We start from the raw sequence: 19,757 nt of genomic DNA on the forward strand, positions 1-19,757 counted from the left end.
TAAATATATTCAAACATGAGGACAAAATGTTTGGAAAATTGTCCTGATGGACAGAATGACAAACTAGTGATCACTAGTGAATGCAAACTTGTTTGACATAAACAATGTTTCCCCTACTATATCGTACTAGAATCGTTAAGAAAATAATTAATCATTCTATGAAAAATGAATATGACCCCTTTTCTTAGAATTTAAACATTATTAATAAATTATCCGTGATTTGTGTTATGTTATGTAACCAGTATTCAGTGTCTGCGAAAATAGAAGTACGTTGCACTATTTTGTGCGTATGGATTTAAAATCTTTTAAAATTACATTGTTTCCCGGGGAAATTGTTTCCCAGGGAAATAAATTGACGAGAACTTTAGTCAGCTGCATAATATACGGGAAGGTCTAAACGCGGTAGTGGAAAACGCGGAAGTGAAAAGTGGGTGTATTATAACTAATATCTCTGGAACCGCTAAAGCTAAATTAATAAATAAAACTGATTTTGAAAGTTTATGTAATAGACTATCATATAAAATTAGAACATTATATATTTAAATATGCTTTTTTACCGAAAAGTTGACCGGAAGTCTTTCTTAGCGTGACTCTGGCAACACATTTTTGAACACTAAAATTTAAATTCACGAAAAAGCATACAACACGTCAAAATCTGTAAACTGATTCTTAAAGAAAATTTAATGACAAATAATATGATATAAAGAAAAATATAATATACAACTCGTTTCAGGTGTTGTTTCTCCGGACAATCTGAAGTCAGATGAGTTTTTTTCTCGCACGGAACCAATCACGTTCAGTTTTGAATCCGGTTCCTTACCTGGAAGAAGAAGAGGTTGTCGTTGCAGTGGCGGACCCAGGCCTGAGGAGACGTCTAGAGAGTACAATCTCTCCTTTACCTGGAAGAAGAAGAGGTTGTCGTCGCAGTGGCGGACCCAGGCATGAGGAGACGTCTAGAGCGTACAATCTCTCCTTTACCTGGAAGAACAAGAGTTTGTAGTTGCAGTGGCGGACCCAGGCATGAGGAGACGTCTAGAGCGTACAATCTCTCCTTTACCTGGAAGAACAAGAGGTTGTAGTTGCAGTGGCGGACCCAGGCCTGAGGAGACGTCTAGAGCGTACAATCTCTCCCTTACCTGGAAGAACAAGAGGTTGTAGTTGCAGTGGCGGACCCAGGCCTGAGGAGACGTCTAGAGCGTACAATCTCTACCTTACCTGGAAGAAGAAGAGGTTGCCGTTGCAGTGGCGGACCCAGGCCTGAGGAGACGTCTAGAGCGTACAATCTCTCCCCTTTTGATAAAAAAAAAATCTCATGCTAATCACGATTTATGAGGGTCGGGTTGGGGAGGGGGTTCTAATATTCTGTAAACATTTAATTTTCACCCCTTTTTTTTCTCTCTAATCTTCAAAAAATTTCCCTTATCATTGCTTCATTTTTTAAGGGCATTATTCTTTGATCATTTATCCCCATCCAAACCCTCATTTATATGATGTTTAGGGTTACATGCACAGGAAATAAATCAATAATCTGGGGTTATTATATATTTCGGCACCCATAGAAAAAATCAAATCGGCATCTGGTTAAATCGGCAGCTAGTCAAATCGGCACCTATTTAAAGTCAATTCGGCACCGAATTATATTTGATGTAAACTATATAAACTTCAAAAATGTATAAATGATCTTTCTATTTCTAATTATTCTTAGGGTTTTCTCAACATTCTATGACGTTTAACCGGCATGCGACAGAAGTGTGCTACGTTGTGAATTAAGAGCATGGTCGCAAGAAAAGTCTGAGAGGAAGATTCGAAAGAAAATTTTAGATTTTAGTCGTCATCACCACACCACAACTCATTCCTTAGTGCAAAAACATTTACACATTGTATATGTAGGACTCTAAAGTGCGATGGTACTCTAAAGTGCGATGGTCACGCTAAAGTGCGATGGTCTACGCTAAAGTACGACGGTGTCTCACGCTAAAGTGCGATGTTTGTTTGTTCGCTAAAGTACGATGGTATGGCACGCTAAAGCGCGATGGAACAAAAGAGAAAGGTTCAAGGGCACTAATGTCAAAAACAAGTCTTTTTGCAAAATCTAGTTTGCAATGATTTAACATATAATGCGATAGGCTTTTACTTTACCGGTAGTCTTATGTGACTGTTTCTAAATTTAGAAGACTGACCTAGTAATCATTGCTAAAACTTAAGGTTATTTAGGTGTCACAAAATACTATATTTCATTTAAATGATTTTTTAACAATTCGGGCGTATTGGATTGGTTGTTGGTTGCTTAACGTCCAGTGACAAATATTTGATGCATGTTCAGGACGAGGGGCGTATTAAATAATTGGTGTAGCTTGCCGTTTACGCAGCCTATTAATGTGAACATCCCCTTGTCAGTTGCAAATACAAAATTCGGTCATTGTCGGAATAAATTAAATTTATTTGTACAAGCTTTGATTTAAAAACGACAGAAGGGGGTTGTTGTTCGAGCTTTCCACTTTTTCGTAGCGAGTGTTATGTTTTAATACAATATACACACTGAAGTTTTAATGTACAAGTTATGATTTACGCTTGAAAACGTGTACCTTTATTTTACCGACGTTTATACTCTGCAATAAAATCGACAATATTTTAACGTAAACCAAGGATTTGTATAACCGAAAACATTAATATGCATCTGTTTGCTTCCATTATTTATTTCATCTTCCAGCATGTTCATTTTTAGTTTGTATAAACGACTGTTAACGTCATAATCCAACTACGTTTTGTACGTCTATATTTTCCCGGACCATCGCACTTCAGCGTATGGAAGCATCGTACTTTAGCATAGACCATCGCACTTTAGCGTGACCATCGTACTTTAGCGTCCCCATCGCACTTTAGAGTCCTACAAAACTCATCCAATAATTATTCCCGAAAAAGTGTTAAACTACGAAGTTTTTCAAATAACATTTTTCACATTGACCGTCAACCATTCCGCCATCTTTGCTTGCTGAAAAAACCCTCAACAAAACTCAACAAATATTCCTTCAACTTCAATATACAACCAATTTTGTGAACAACAATTGTACATCTACTATTATATAAACATTTATTCCAAATCTCGCTATCCGAGGAAATACGGAGATTCATTCATCATCATTCATCATTCTTACCTTTTAACATTTGCATATTTATTTTAACCTGTCGTATATATTTTACGTTTAGCCGTGTGCTTAAACCGTAATTAATTTTTAGTGACAAAAACATTTTATCAACATATAATTTTTAATATCCAGCTGAAATCGATGTCCGAGAGAAAATTAGAAAAATATCTGAAACGGAAATTACCCGAGATAGCCTCTGAAAAATCAAGTACTCCAATTCTTATCTCCGATAGTAAAGGAAATTATTTAAAAACTCATACTGAAACTGAAATTGACCACGAAATCAGATGGTACTGTGAACGGGGTAGATCCACTATCGCAGGATATTCTTGGCTTGAATCTAATATTCAACGTGTTACTGATCGTTTGGATAGCATTCATGTATATGTCTGGCTAGGCACTTGTGACCTTACATCATACAAGCGTCCTTTCATCTCGTTAGCTTTACCAACTGATAATATCCTGCAATCTATTTTTGACACTTATGATAAATTTATCACGCTTCTCGCCAAATACCCGAACTCGCATTTAACTTTTCTGGAAATTCCAATATATTCTATTGTAGAATGGAATAATAATATCAAAAGCATCAACAACCATCTTCTTTCAATCCTCAAGACGAAATACTTATAGCTCAATTGCTACATTAAAGAACTGAACACTCAACTTGCTACAAATCCTTCGCCTATGTTCTCAGTAGATATTTCTCATAATCAGTCTAAAAATTCAAAATCAAAGAAGCATCTTACAAGACATAACTACAACTTTACTCTGTACAAAGACGGCATCCATCCCAGCACTAGTCTGGCAAAAGTCTGGCTTAGAAAAATATCAAATCTGATCATCAAAGACTGTTGGCAACCTTAAAATTAAACTAACAATTATATACTTGATTGGCTCCTTCCTACATCTTTAAATATGGATATGATTTAAACATTATCAAAATCAAAATCTACAGGCTTGCTAAAAGGATTACATCAATTAAGCAACTCCAAAGATTCAAAATTAGACAATATATCTACTAGAAGTAAAAACTACTCTCTCAATCGCTCCAAAGCCTTGGACAAAAACAGGAAACATGTCAAAAACAACATATTCAATATGAAATGAAACCTGGCAAAAACTTCGTAATTGAATTCTCCACAGCAGCTTTTGAGGCTACAAAAAACTTCTTATTATCACATTTCACTTCTGAAAACTTCAACAACAATTTGGCAGTGAAAGAGCAGAAAAATCTTGACTCAACTCACATTACTGTAGATCACTCTTACAGAATCTACAACCGTAAAAATAACGGACAAATTGGCTCGCAACTGAAATATGTAGTTAACATATACAATACAACTAGCCTGATCAACGTCAATGGCAGTATAGTTGAATTATTCGTAAATGGCATTTTCAAAGATCTCTGTGCTTACCTATCCAAACATTTTGATTCTTTTGACATTTTAAATAATGAAATAGCCAACTACCTGGAGGATATAAGTGCTAATTATAAAGATAAAGATAGAAATTTGGGAAACTCTGCCTCATCCATTCTGAAAGGGAAGTCAAGGCAACCAACAGTGGGAACATCCACGACGTGTCGCCTTGCACTGTCACCTTCATCATCTCCACAAGTCCTGGACATTTCTTCTGGCTCACCAAAATCTACTCCGTTAGAATCGTCCATATCCAAGCCTTTAACCGAAATTTGCCCTATGTGTTCAGAGTTTGTTGTTGAGGAAGGTATAGCATGTGACAAATGTAACTTTTGGCTTCACTTCGAATGCACAGGCATAAACAAAGATAAAACAAACTTAAATAGCATCCAGGGGGAGGATTTTATCTGCATGCTCTGTAACAATGATCTGTTATATAAAGACCGAAACACAAATGAGACTCTATGTCAAGTGACTCAAGACAATGAGGATATACACTCTGATTCTATATTATCAAATGTAAGCATAATTGACCCATCTTCTAATACTCATAAACAGTTGATTTCAAACTCTCCAGCAATAGACTCTTCTAATGATGCTAAGGGGGAGTTGGGTCACCAACAGTGGGATCATCCACGACGAGCTGTCCTGACTTCCCCTTGGCAACAGCTTCGGACACTAGTGGTTCACAGAATGAAAACCAGGTGAACATTCCAATTAATGCTGAGGTAATTAAACCTAAAACAACAAAAAGAGCTTATACCTACATACACTGGATCTGCAAAATACAATTGTGTGCCTCCAAGAACACTTTCTCTGGGAATTTCAAAAACAAACTATGTCAAAGTTAATACCATCTCTGGATAATTTTACTAGATGTCACGATACTACGAAATTAATCAGCTCAAAAATGTAGTGAATAGCCTGTCTTTAAATTCCTCAAACCTTGACGTTCATAGTCAAAATGAAAGTCAACATAACCAAAGTTCGTGTTGCCAACAAAAGATTAGAGATGAACTAATGGAGCAACGAATCAGAATGCTCGAAAATCAAATGGTTCAAAATATGTGCATCAATACAACTCTAACAACACAGCTTGCATTGCAAACAAGATCAGCTTATCCCATGTCGGCACATCCTCCAAATATGCACTGCGGTGCACCACCATTTAACCATTTCCAACATCCAGCTTCAACATCTAGCCACATACCGCTGCACCCTATCCCATCTTTTCAAGCCTACAATCATCATCAATTTGTTCATCAACTTCAACCACCAGCTTATAACGACCCAAATGCGCCTCATCTTAACAACATCCATATGGCTTATCCATCAACTAACCATATGGACACTAGGGGACTACATGATCGGGTACAACACTCTCAACAATGCAACTATCCACAACAGGGGCCACCTATTGGTCAATTTCCGGTTTCACATGTTGATACTCAATCAAGACAATCTAGTGCTCATGTGAATAATTCCCAACAACAATCTCATTCGCAATCTTCGCAAAGGAAGCCTTCTCATCTGCCAAACAATTCTCAGATAATGGATTCTCATTCTCAACACAAAAGGACTTTCATCAAACTAACCAAGTTCAACATATTGCTCATCAAAAGTCTAGAAAACTATGTACAACTAAACAATTGCCTCTAAGGGATAGGATAGGGAAGTCAGGACAACCAATAGTGGGATTATCCACGACGTGTCGTCCTGCACTCCTCCCTACACCAAGTACAGGAGAAGGGACATCTTTACAACTGCTCTCAGATTCCATAGACTTATACACAAATGCAAATCATGATGAAACAGTTTCTCACTCCTCTATAAACATTACCTCTCAGGATTCGCCAGTATCGCCAAGTTTGGATGCTCAAACAAATTCTAATATCAATACTAAAGGAAATTCTGATCATCCTTTTCGTCAAACAGGCCTTTTCAAACATCCTCCAGATCAAAGAGTAATACTGAGGTCCACGAGACTATAAATATTCTTTCTTGTAATATTGAAGGTATCAAGTCAAATCATCAATACCTACATACACTGGATCTGCAAAATACAATTGTGTGCCTCCAAGAACACTTTTTCTGGGAATTTCAAAAACAAACTATGTCAAAGTTAATACCATCTCTGGATAATTTTACTAGATGTCACGATACTAGTGAACCTATTTCAAATTTTAAAGCGCCAAGAGGACAAGCTGGGGTCTCAATCTTGTGGCCCAAACAATGGTCAAGCAAAATTAAGAAACTTGAAGTAGGAAATGAACGAATCATTGCTATTACAATAGCAACAGAACCTATGCTCTGTATCATCAATGCATATATGCCTACAATAAATACTAACTCTGAAATCCAATATTCTGAATGTCTGGATATAATTTTCGACATCATTGAAAAACATCAATCCAAATATGTTATAATTCTGGCTGGCGATCTTAATGGCTCCCTTCTTCAGACAAGAACAAACAAACATGATAAACTTTTGAAGGAATTTGTTCAGGAAGTCTCTCTTTTTCGACCAGATCTAGGCAATCAACCTACCTTTTTTCATCATGCTCACCATGGTTCGTCACAGATAGATTATATTCTTTCCAACAGGAATAATTTATCTAAAAAGTATTCCATTCTAGACAAATCCTATGCTAACACTCCGGCACATTGTGCAGTCATTCTACAAACAAATATCAGCATACCTCTTCTTGTCCGCAATACAAATCAAAAGAAAACCATTAAAACGAAAGTTTTATGGGAGCAAAGGGATGAAGAGAAATACAGGGAAACAATCCTAAATGAGTTGCTTCAAAACTGGACATTGATAAACTAATAGATATTATCTCAAATTCGCTTCTTAACGCTCAACAACAATCCATTCCGTCAAAAATTACTCAGCTGAAAGGCCCTAAATGGAAAGCTACCCCTGAAGTTACAGTCTTACTCAGGATGTGTAAAGTTATTTACAACAAATGGGCAGACTTAGGGAAACCAATTGGCCATCCATTATCTCTTGAACTAAAAATCCATAAAAAAAAGCTTCGTCAACGTCAGCGAATGGAACAAGCCATCGACAGAAATACCATCCATAATGAAATTATGAACACTTCTAGCTCACAAATGTTCCACAGACTCATCAGAAGAAATTTGGGTGATCATTCCCAATCTGCAATAAACTGTATAAAAACTGATGAAAATGAATATCTTTTTCTGACTGACCAAAGGAAAGCTTTCGCAAACTATTATGAAGATTTGAGTGCCCCTAAACCGGAACAATTTGATGATTTATATGTAAATTTATGCAAAATTCGTCAAAAAGAAATGTTGAAAACACTCGAAGACCAGGAAATACCGTCTGACTATTTTACATCAGCTGATATAATCAAAGCCATTGAAGAATTAAATATGAATAAAAGTCCTGATGAATCTGGATTATGTGCTGAACATTTCAAATTCTCCAAAAATGAAATAGCTCCTTATCTTACAAAACTTTTCAATAACATAATAGAAACTCTAAAGACTCCAGGCACTTTCAAGACTGGCATTCTCTTCCCCGTTTTAAAAAAGGACAAGGATCCCTCTGATGTCAACAGTTACCGTGGTATTACAGTAACCTTAGTCATGGGAAAAGTTTTCGAATACTGCATTCTACCTAAACTCAATCTGCAAAACATTACGGACTTACAATTTGGCTTCACTAAAGGCATAAATCCTCTCATCTCTAGCTTCATTATATCGGAATCAAAATATGACCAAACAAGGAAAAACAATGAATTTTATATGGGTTTCTTGGATGTTAAATCAGCTTTTGATGTGGTACAGCATGACATTATCCTAGATAAATTATTAGACTAAAATATTCCTTCTTTCCTTTGGCTGGTAATTAAAGATCTATATTCTAATCTCTCAACAAAAGTGAAATGGCAAGGCGATCTTAGTGAAAAATTTTCGGTCCACCAAGGTGTACGACAAGGTGGGATTTTGTCTACTCATCTCTACAAAATATTTGTACAAGACCTACTTTTAGAACTAGAAAGAAACTCTCTAGGTTTAAATACTGGAAATATTTTTGTCGGTACTCCTACATGCGCTGATGATATGGCTTTTATTGAAACAAATAGAGACAATCTTCAAATTATGCTCAACGTTTCGGAAAGATATTCTAAACAACATCACTACAAAATTCATCCTACAAAAACAAAAATTGTTACATGTGGAAAGGTTACAAATGCTGACTGGACTCTATACGATACTCCGGTAACAATATCAAAAGAAACAACTCATTTAGGTATAACTAGAAGTTGGAAAAAGGAAGGAGAAATAAATGTGGCCAATAGAATAAAGCTCACAAGACGAACTTTGTATGCATTAATTGGCTCTGGGGTGCATGGAACAAACGGCTTAGATCCAGTAACATCTTATAAAATCTACAACACATATGTTCTACCAAGACTCCTTTATGGTTTGGAAGCCATTCCTCTAAATAAGACTAATATATCACAGCTGGAATCTTTTCATAGAAAGAATTTAAGACATTTTCAATCTCTTCCTCAACGCACGGCTATAGCTGCAATATATCTTTCAATTGGTGGATTGCCAATAGAAGCTGAACTACACAAAAAGCAACTGTCTTTTCTACATAATCTACTGTCTTCAAATGTTCAAAGAGTTGATGATATCATCATCAGACAAATGTCGGTCAACTATGACAACCCAAACAGCTTCTTCTCAACAATTCGAGAAATCCTGTTAAAGTATGGACTGCCTCCAATTCATCTTCTCCAAGAAACTCTTCCCTCAAAATTGAAATGGAAATCTCTTGTAACGAAGCATCTGAACACATACTGGCAAAATACATAAAGGGACGACGCAGAATCTAAATCAACTCTAAAACATATGGATACTTATAGATGATATAACGATATAACAACAACTATTCAGCCATTACATTTTATATAGAAGTTCGTATTTCCGCCCAAGGTGACGTCACTGACAATACGACGTCGACGATAAACGTACAATAGTTGGAACGTTATGTTCCCGCGATAATCTCAACAATACTAAACATCTTCTTGTTGGCAAAAATCATCCAGTATGGACTATATTTGACAAGACAAAAGCCGAAGTTCGAAAAGCTATTATTAAAGCTAGAATAATTTCAGGAACCTTTATCCTGAATTCTGATCGAGCGAAATTTAATCAAGCACCTTCTTCAGTCTGCCAATTATGTAATCTTTCTGAGGAAAATATCTTTCATTTTCTCCTGGAGTGTCCAATTTTATCAAATATTAGAATTACATACTTTCAACCAATCAAGACCTACGTTACTCAACATATAACAGCTGAAGTCTGGCACAGTGTCTTTCAATCTAAATCAAGTATCATCAGGCTAATTATAGACTGTAGGCATTTCTCACAAACACTAAGAGACGACAAGATAATGAACATGATAGAAACCAAAACAAGGGAGATGTGTTATAAACTGTATATCAAACGCTTAAAGTTGCTTGAGGCAATGGATGGTTGACGGTCTGAAACAAACATTTTTTTTTCCGTATAAGTTGTGTTTTAACGTTTATAAAAGACACTCGGATTTTATGTGTAAATAGAAGAGTTTTTCTTTTTTTTACTGTGTATTATACTGGTGGATATTAACTTTTAAAATATATATAACATATATATATTTTAATGTGTAAATAGTACTATTACTTGGAGATAATCCTTGGTGTTCCTTATAAAGGAAGCTCATACGGAGAGAAGAAGAAGAAGGATAATTCAGACTGTTGTTATGGCACCCTCAACGGAGTTGGGGTGACATATTGTTATTCTACGTTTCTTTTTTTTCTTATTATTATTATTATTTTTTTTCTTGCAACAAATTTTGTCCAGGTGATTTCTCAAAATCCAATGGACCAATGTTGATGGAACTCTACTATAGTAAGGACCCCCATGTGCAGAGTTGCAGTAAGCATGGAATGGTTCAAGATGGCTATCGTTTCCATGGAAACAGAACAAATGTGAAAAAATCCAGTTTTTTGTTTTGGTAAACTGTTTGGATATGCTTGAACTCAGAAACATTATATTTTAATACAATGTAGGTGCCCACTATATACAGGTGTTGGATGATTTTGGTGATCATTGGAACTACTATGTTGCCATGGAAACTACACCAAAAATTTCTAAATTCTCAAAATGCTCCAAACTTCAGGAAACTTCACAGTAACGATGAGCAACATAAGAAGATGTGGCATTTGGCGTTGGAATTTCCAAAATAGCTGTTGTTACCATGGAAACAATGCAAAAAGGTCAAAACTTTGAATTTTCACAGAACATTCCAGAACATCAATGTTAAATTTATTTTAAGAACATTCAATGGTATATGATTATGGAGGGAAAAGATTGCAGCGGGGGTGTGACTTTGGAATAATCAAAATGGCCGCCGTTACCATGGAAACAGCAAAAATATGAAAAACTTCAAAATGCTTTAAATTTAATGAAACTTATAAAAAATGTTGCCTAGCTCATGTAGACTTGACATCTGTAGATGCACTATTTGACTTTGGAATTTTCAAAATGGCTGCCGCTCACCTGGCAATGGGGGAAGGGTGCCATCCGTTATTGCTAGCAATTACAAATCTAGTTTTGATTAGTTTTCTTTTCAATTAATAAATTTTAAGAATTCACTAGACTAGTCAGGCTATACAAATCTTTGTTGATTGAAAGTCAACCAAACCAATGTCTTGCTATATTATTAAAAGAGCTGCAACTCTCTCTCTCTATATATATACAAGTAGTTATTGATGTTTTTTTCTTCACTGAAAAACTAAATAAAAAACAATGAAGCAGGGGCGGATCCAGCCATTTGAAAAAGGGGGTCCCAACCCAGAGTAAAAAGGAGGGGGGTTTCCAACTATATGCTCCCATTCAAATGCATTGATCGGCCAAAAAAAGGGGGTTCCAACCCCCGGAACCCCCCCCCCCCCCCCCCCAACCTTGGATCCGCTAAGGTGAAGCCATTACGCAAGATGTTGTTTAAGGTAGCACAATACAAAGATGTTTTTACTTCCTATCACTAACCTTTGAAATGCTGTAACTTTCTTATAAATGCATAGAAAATAATAAAAGAGGTATATATAGATAGATAAAAGATTAATCTTTTAAATGAATGCAATATTTTTATTATGCAATCATTATGTAATCAATTATTATGTAATTAGTGGCAAAATCTAGGTAAGTTCACTTGAATGAATTTAGCTCTATCATCTCTTTAACTATACTAAAAAATTTAACGGAATCCCAATCAACACATCATGGGCTTCAAAAGGGTGTCTCAGATTGTCTCTATGGTGTTCCATTCTCTCATAAATCTCTAATTAGTGTAATCATCCTAACCACATTAAAGAAGATAATGTTCAATTAAGTGTAAAATTTGTTCTATACATTCTATCTGAAATCTGAGACACCCTTTTGTAGATAATGGCCATAGGAACAACATATAATAAAATCAACTCTCTAGGGATACCTATGCAGAAGCTAATTTCATTTGAAAGTGGAAATTTGGTGAAAAATATTTTAGACAGTTAACATTATAATTGGTTACATAATTGTTGCATAATACTAACATTGCATTTATTTGAAAGAGTAATCTGTTAGCTATCCAAAACTACCACTTTTATAAATTTTCAAGCATTATTAAGAAAGTTAAAGCATTTTAAAACTTGGAAGTTGTAGTTATAAAATCTTTGTATTGTGCTACCTTAATCATGAGAAAGTTAGAAGTCGTGATAGGGAAAACCATGAGCCCTTTTCATTAGTATCACTTATTATCGAAAAATTATACGCAATTCTAAGGTCGCTTTGCAGGAAAGTTTAAACAGCATTAAACCAACAATCATACAGCATGCTAAACTGGATGAAACATGCATAAAAATTAATTTTACTCCTTAAATACACTCACATTAATTAGACCGAAAAAATGCATACAAAAACCCCCCGAAAATGTAAATTCGTCAATATTTTGGCACAACCCCTTCTTTATTTTAATCGTTTTGCTTAGAATATTGCAAAAAAATATATATTAATTGATATTAAATATATATTAGACATATTTAACATGGGTGCCAAAATTACTACATCAGGTGCCGATTTAACATGTTTAACCAGGTGCCAATTTGACCAGGTGCCGATTTGACTATACTGGGTGCAGATTTGACCAGGTGCCGATTTAACCAAGTGCCGATTTGACTAGAATTCAATTATCTGTGACTGGTTCACCTGACTGGATATACGGCTTGTGAACTGTTTTAGGATGACTTTTTGTAAAAGATATTTTGTATGGAGAATTTCATTACTTGAAAGGTATCATAAGCCCTCTCCCTTTTTCCAAAGTCCGATATTTGTTTCTTTTATGTTTAATTCAATTATGTTCGTGTTTCTGGCCTCAGGCTACAATTATTCTTCTCCTTTGCTACAATGCATCTTTTGGTAAAAGTCAAATTAAATTAAAATTTTACGCCGCTTCAAACATGAAAAAAATGTAATTGCTTATATATAGACCATTATTAGTCTAATAAAATATGCTTCTAGAACAATCCATCAGTGCTTTCTTATTAAATGCCAATGGTAGGATATGAATCTTGTATAAATGACTAAGACCGACTTCGGCTAATTTGAAGGGTGGTCGGAGGGGTCCTCAGATTCCGAAATCCCGGGCTTAAAAACATGAAATCCCGAGATGCAGAATTTAAAGAAATTCATAACCCGAAATCCCGAAATCGAAAAATATATTCCCGGATCAATCCCCAAATCCCGAGCTTTAAACACCCGATTCCGACGTTCCGACAAAGTTCCTGCCTCTCTCTAATCTTTACCTTACTTTCATTTTTGTGCCAAATCACTACTTCCACTTTCAACAATAATTGTTTATGCCCCTCCTATTTATCTGTGCAGCGTTCGACTCGTTCCTTCGTTCGTCCGTCCGTCCGTCTGTCCCGCTTCAGGTTCAAGTTTTTGGTCGAGGTAGATTTTGATAAAGTTGAAGTCCAATCAACTCGAAACTTAGTAATAATATAATGCCGATGTGGCATCCGTGTACTATAGACACATTCTTGTTTCAACATGTTTTACTTATTTTAATATATATACAACTGGTTTGACCCCTTAAATAGTAAACATTTCAAAGAAAACAGTAGACAGAATACAGAAAGTCTCTATATATTAAAGTAGAATAATCGTAGTTTACATTTAGATAAACGCGAAAAATAATTGTCCTCTCTAAGGAGGTATAATAGTTGTGGTTCTTGCGATGTAAACACCATGATTTAGAGAATGCTTTCACTACTGGACGAAAAAACAACTGTCCATACCAGTAACAGTCGTTCAAAGACTAATAATGTTTGTTAAAGTTGTAACAGTTGTTAAATTTCACTGCTTCAGTTATTTTGTAACTGTCCCAACTTTAAAATTGTTTGTCTATAACATAAATCGACTGCCACAACGCAAGGAATAACTGTCACAGTCAATAAAGGACTGATACAACTATTTCAAAGTTGTAACAGTTGATTTACAACTGTCCCAACTCAACAGTCATGAATAAACTGACTAAACGCCTAAAGGGTTGTTACAGTCGTAATAAAACTGATGCAACCATTTGAAAGTTGTAACTGTCCCAACACGGAAAACGTTGAAACAGTTTTAAACAAACTGTTTAAACGCTGAAAAGGTTGTAACAGTAAAAATATGATAGTTTCAACCATTGTATAGTCATAGCTAATTTATAAGCGTAGCAACTTCCAAACATTGATCGTCATGTCGACTTAAAAGTCACGGATACAAAATATCTGACAGTCAGCGATATAGGTTAAATTATTTGTAAAACAATTTTACCGTGTGAAATATAAGGTTGTGACAAAGAGAAACAACTATCACTCCCATTTAATACATTAATTGTAGATAGATATTGATTTTTAAAAAAAATAGTATTTTGAAATATTTGCCGCTGAACACATTTTTTGTATTCCTCGGTTATTTAGTGAATGTGCTGAATTTATACAATTGTTTAACACTCCCTCGCCTCTAATCTCTTCGAACAAATAAAATCGGAACCAGCACTAGATACGTGCCATTTCACTAGATAATAGATAACTACTAACAGATATAAATCGAAAAAGGTTACCCAATATATTCGTAACCAAATGTACATGTATCCTTAACTGTATTAACAGTTTACAATTTTTCAATATTATGTTATGCGGGAAAGAGGGGGGAAGCGCAGACTAAGGCAGTTGCCTCCCCTTTCCCGTTGAAGGGTTAAATGTGTTTCACAGCTTTACATGTCTGTTCTCACTATTCTTAACTACAAGAGTTTGGGGGACTGTCGTTCGCGTTCTTTCGAGGCCTCCTGGTGAATAAAACAAAGATGTCTATATATGTTTATTTCGAGTCCAACCATACGAGTAAATTAATCAAATACATAAATATGAAATAAAGAGTTTGATTCTTAAAATGAAATTGAATTAACAATTATCAAAATACTTTATCAATTAATTAAAATAGTTTATCATGATATTAATGGTAACTTTAATAATACTTAAGATTTCTGTTATAAAATTATTACATTAAAACGTTGCAATGGTTACGTTTAATTTTTCACTAAACAAAATTTATAAGTTTACGAACCTGGGGCCGGTTTCACGAAGCTATCCTAAGACATGTCATAAGACATATCTTATGACATGTCTTATGATCCACTTATGACTATCCTAGGACATATCTCAGACCTCGTCTCGAAGCTGTCTTAGGATCATCTTAGCTAAGACATCCTAAACCTGTCGCAAGTTCTTTAAATTTTCAAATATAAATATGATCTACAGGAAAAAATCATGTAAATGTAGTATGTCTTACCATAAATTATTCTAAACGTATTGATTAATATAATGACATAATTTGCAAAATAAATATAAAAAAATAAAAGTAATTTATATATAAATTATCTTTAAACAATACATCAATATAAATATGAAATTTTCAATGCAAAATTAAGAAAAAAGAATATGAAATTATGACATTGTTTTGGTACAAGTGAGTTGAATTCAATTTCGACTTTATTGGTTATAAAAGGTTAAGAGATAAAAACGTGCAATTTTTATATCAATACATCGAATTTTCATTGTTGACAAATCCTGATAATCCGTCAATGTATATATGTTTTAAGCAGGAACAGGAGAATAGATAATTAGATAATAATAAGATATTTTTTCAAAATTAATATAAAAAATGAGTGTAATTTATATAAATAAACGTATAACAATCCTAAGACCATCATAAGACACTTCTCGCGTTGTCCTAACTTTATGACCAACTTTAAGAGATGTCCTAGTTTAGGACCGCTTTGTGAAACCCACTTAGGACTAAGATATGTCGTAAGACCATCCTAAGACTTGTCTTAGTCCTAAGACAGCTTTGTGAAACTGGGCCCTGGGGCCGGTTTCACGAATCTATCCTAAGACATGTCATAAGACATATCTTAGGACATGTCTTATGATCCTCTTATGACTATCCTAGGACATATCTCAGACCTCGTCTCGAAGCTGTCTTATGATCATCTTAGCTAAGACATCCTAAACCTGTCGCAAATTCTTTAAATTTTCAAATATAAATATGATCTACGGAAAAAAATCATGTAAATGTAGTATGTCTTACCATAAATTATTCTAAACGTATTGATTAATATAATGACATAATTTGCAAAATAAATATAAAAAAATAAAAGTAATTTATATATAAATTATCTTTAAACAATACATCAATATATATATGAAATTTTCAATGCAAAATTAAGAAAAAAGAATATAAAATTATGACATTGTTTTGGTACAAGTGAGTTGAATTCAATTTCGACTTTATTGGTTATAAAAGGTTAAGAGATAAAAACGTGCAATTTTTATATCAATACATCGAATTTTCATTGTTGACAAATCCTGATAATCCGTCAATGTATATATGTTTTATTGCAGGAACAGGAGAATAGATAATTAGATAATAATAAGATATTTTTTCAAAATTAATATAAAAAATGAGTGTAATTTATATAAATAAATGTATACCTATCATAAGACCATCATAAGACACCTCTCGCGTTGTCCTAAATTTATGACCAACTTTAAGAGATGTCCTAGTTTAGGACCGCTTTGTGAAACCCATTTAGGACTAAGATATGTCGTAAGACCATCCTAAGACATGTCTTAATCCTAAGACAGCTTCGTGAAACTGGGCCCTGGTGAATAAAACAAAGATGTCTATATATGTTTATTTCGAGTCCAACCATACGAGTAAATTAATGTTTGATTCCTTAGGGTTTCCTATTCTAAACCCTAAGATCACGTGCTGGTTGGACTTGTTTTATTCACCAATCAAAATTACTTTTAGAATACTTCTTTTTATAAGGACAGTTTCTATTGGTTGATCTCTTTTAAACTAATTTACATTTTAACATAATTTGGGGTTACTATTTTTAATTACTTAATACTTTGTTTTTACGGCCATTAGGGAAATCCGATTATTTGGTTAGATAGAATTCTAGGTGAACAATAGAAAAGAATTAGATATATTTACTAAAGGAAATACTTCTAAGAGTTTAAGCTGTCAAACCTTATTTATGTCGCTAAGTGTCAAATAAGAAGAATTTCACATCTAATACTTATATATTAAAAGTTACATAACATTATAGACTTTCTAATTATATCTTTTTATACAAAAAGCTTTATACACGAATTAATTATTTTCTACAATTACGAAGAAGATTCACTTAGTTTTATATGAATTTATATTAAAATGTATTTCTTTAAATATTTTATCTCATTTTACCTTCATTTTAATTATCTGAATAACATATTTAATTATTTTCTTTTTTAAATTAGTTAGGTGTGAAATCATTCATGCATACAAGGTAGTTTTCAATACCCGTAGTTTTACGAAGCACATTACTTCATAATAACGGTCAACATACATGATATACTCTAAACCTAGCGGGGAACTCCTAATATACACACTTGTCAAACTTATCCCCATATTAAACTGCTTAATATTTTCTTGAGGGCTTATTTCACACACTTATTCTGAGCTTATATTTGGGGCTACATTTTTTCTTTCTTGCAAAATTATAAATATTGCCGTATTAACCATTTTGATTTCTATACATACAAAAAAAAATCAAAGCTATGATGAACATTTAACACATCTTTTGCAGCTATGAAAAAAAATTAAATCTATCTAAATTTAATTTATTTTATTTTACCGTATTTTATTTTTAAATAGTTCAAAATTAACTCTACTTTGTACTGTATATTGTACCGAATGGTCTATTTGAAGTTCAAATGTACTTGATACACATGATACATGTAAATAGCACTTAAGCATTCATGATTGAGGTAAAAAATATTATCACTCGCGAGAAAAAAAAACATATTTTCACCGGATTTTTCTCAACCAATCTTCCATACATATTTTGTAAAAAAAGTATTTGTAGATACTAGTACAAAATGTAGATGGACGTACTGTACAAGACCCGACAAAATAACTAGCGCCAGTGAAATTTCAAATGTTCAAAACAAGAAAACTCGCATTGTTTCAGACACGGAAATCAAATCTTCTTTAATTCATTCACATCACGGTTTAGAACTTGTTGTATTCTTTAAACTCCGATCTTATTAATTTCTATAGACTGACATCGAATTCTCTTATGTGGTTTCAGTTGATCAGATGTCGTACTAACGTTTATCCAAAATATTCTTCCCATTTCAATTTTTCAAATTCAAATTATTTAATCATATAATCTATATTCATTGCAACTCTTTTTCCGATAGAAGGCCACTGTGGGTGGGTAATAAGTATAGCTGTATCAATAATTGACATTGAAATGTTTCATGCATTTGTTTTTTTCGATATTTTCTTCCGAAAAGAATTGTTGTGTACGGTATTTAGCTGACCACATAAATCCTTCTGTACGGTGTATAGTTAAGTTGCTGTACACCGTACACAAAAACAAAATTTCATACTCGTTTATTACTCAAAAAGTTTCAAAGAATGAGTAATCACAGGTAGGTTTTTTGATTGGTAACTATTACTTTTGCCCTGTATTAGCTTTCCTTCCGATAAAACATGTAAATGTCTCGACAATTGTAAGGAAATTGATAAGTTGGTGTTGACATTCACAACCATTTGCACATTTACAAGTTAATTGTTCTTATTAGAATATAAAAGTTGTCTTATAAATAGGAAAAAATCGATGCGAAAATTATTTTGGAGCAGGAATTTCAGATGTTGAGAAATGTACACTAAATGTTGATAAAACAAAACAAAGATTTTCGTTACCGTGTCAGTTCAAAATCGACCATGCCCGCTTGGTTAGTACCTATATCCCCTGTACGATGATACACGGTCAGGTATAAGTCTTTGGTTAACCACAATATATTTGTCATCACTTATGTATCAATGTTACTTTTGTATAAAAAATCAAAATTGGGTTTCTCATATGAACTTGTTTACATTGTGTTACATCATCCGATATGGCTAGGCCCGTTATAGGTTTTTCATTATCACACTTATGCGGTACATGTACTGATTTTGCTCATTGTTGAAGGATGTGCAGTTACTAACAATTACATCACTTGGTCTACGGTTGATGGTCGTCTTTTTGAAATTCATACCACATCTCCTTATTCTGGTTATCGTACATTATACATGTTATACAAGACTATAATACCTAGTATTATCAAATGAATTATAACAATTTTTAATAGTTGTCAGACTTTTGTTATCAAAAAGCAGCTTCATGTGTATAATCAATATGGTAGACATGATCAATGGTGTCAGATGTAAACTAGTCCGAGATTACTCTGACGTCCAACGGCAGACAAGCTGGGCCGTGGGACGTCAGAGCTCGTCCCATATCAAAAAGTGGATATTTGCCCACCCAAAATAGATGCGCTGCTTCGTCGCTTCTGGTGCCGACTGGCGGCCTTGGAATTATATAAATCGGGCATCAATCTGTTCATTTTTCATTTATCTTTTCATTTATGTAAGTTTCACCTACCTGCCAACCTTTATTTTTCCATATTTTAACAATTTTCACAGAGACCCATCGATTTCCGCATTTTGCCTTTCATTTTCAAAGATTATCACGTGACCACGAGAA

Source organism: Mytilus trossulus, chromosome 11, assembly GCF_036588685.1.
Source record: "Mytilus trossulus isolate FHL-02 chromosome 11, PNRI_Mtr1.1.1.hap1, whole genome shotgun sequence".
Taxonomy (NCBI): Eukaryota; Metazoa; Mollusca; class Bivalvia; order Mytilida; family Mytilidae; genus Mytilus; species Mytilus trossulus.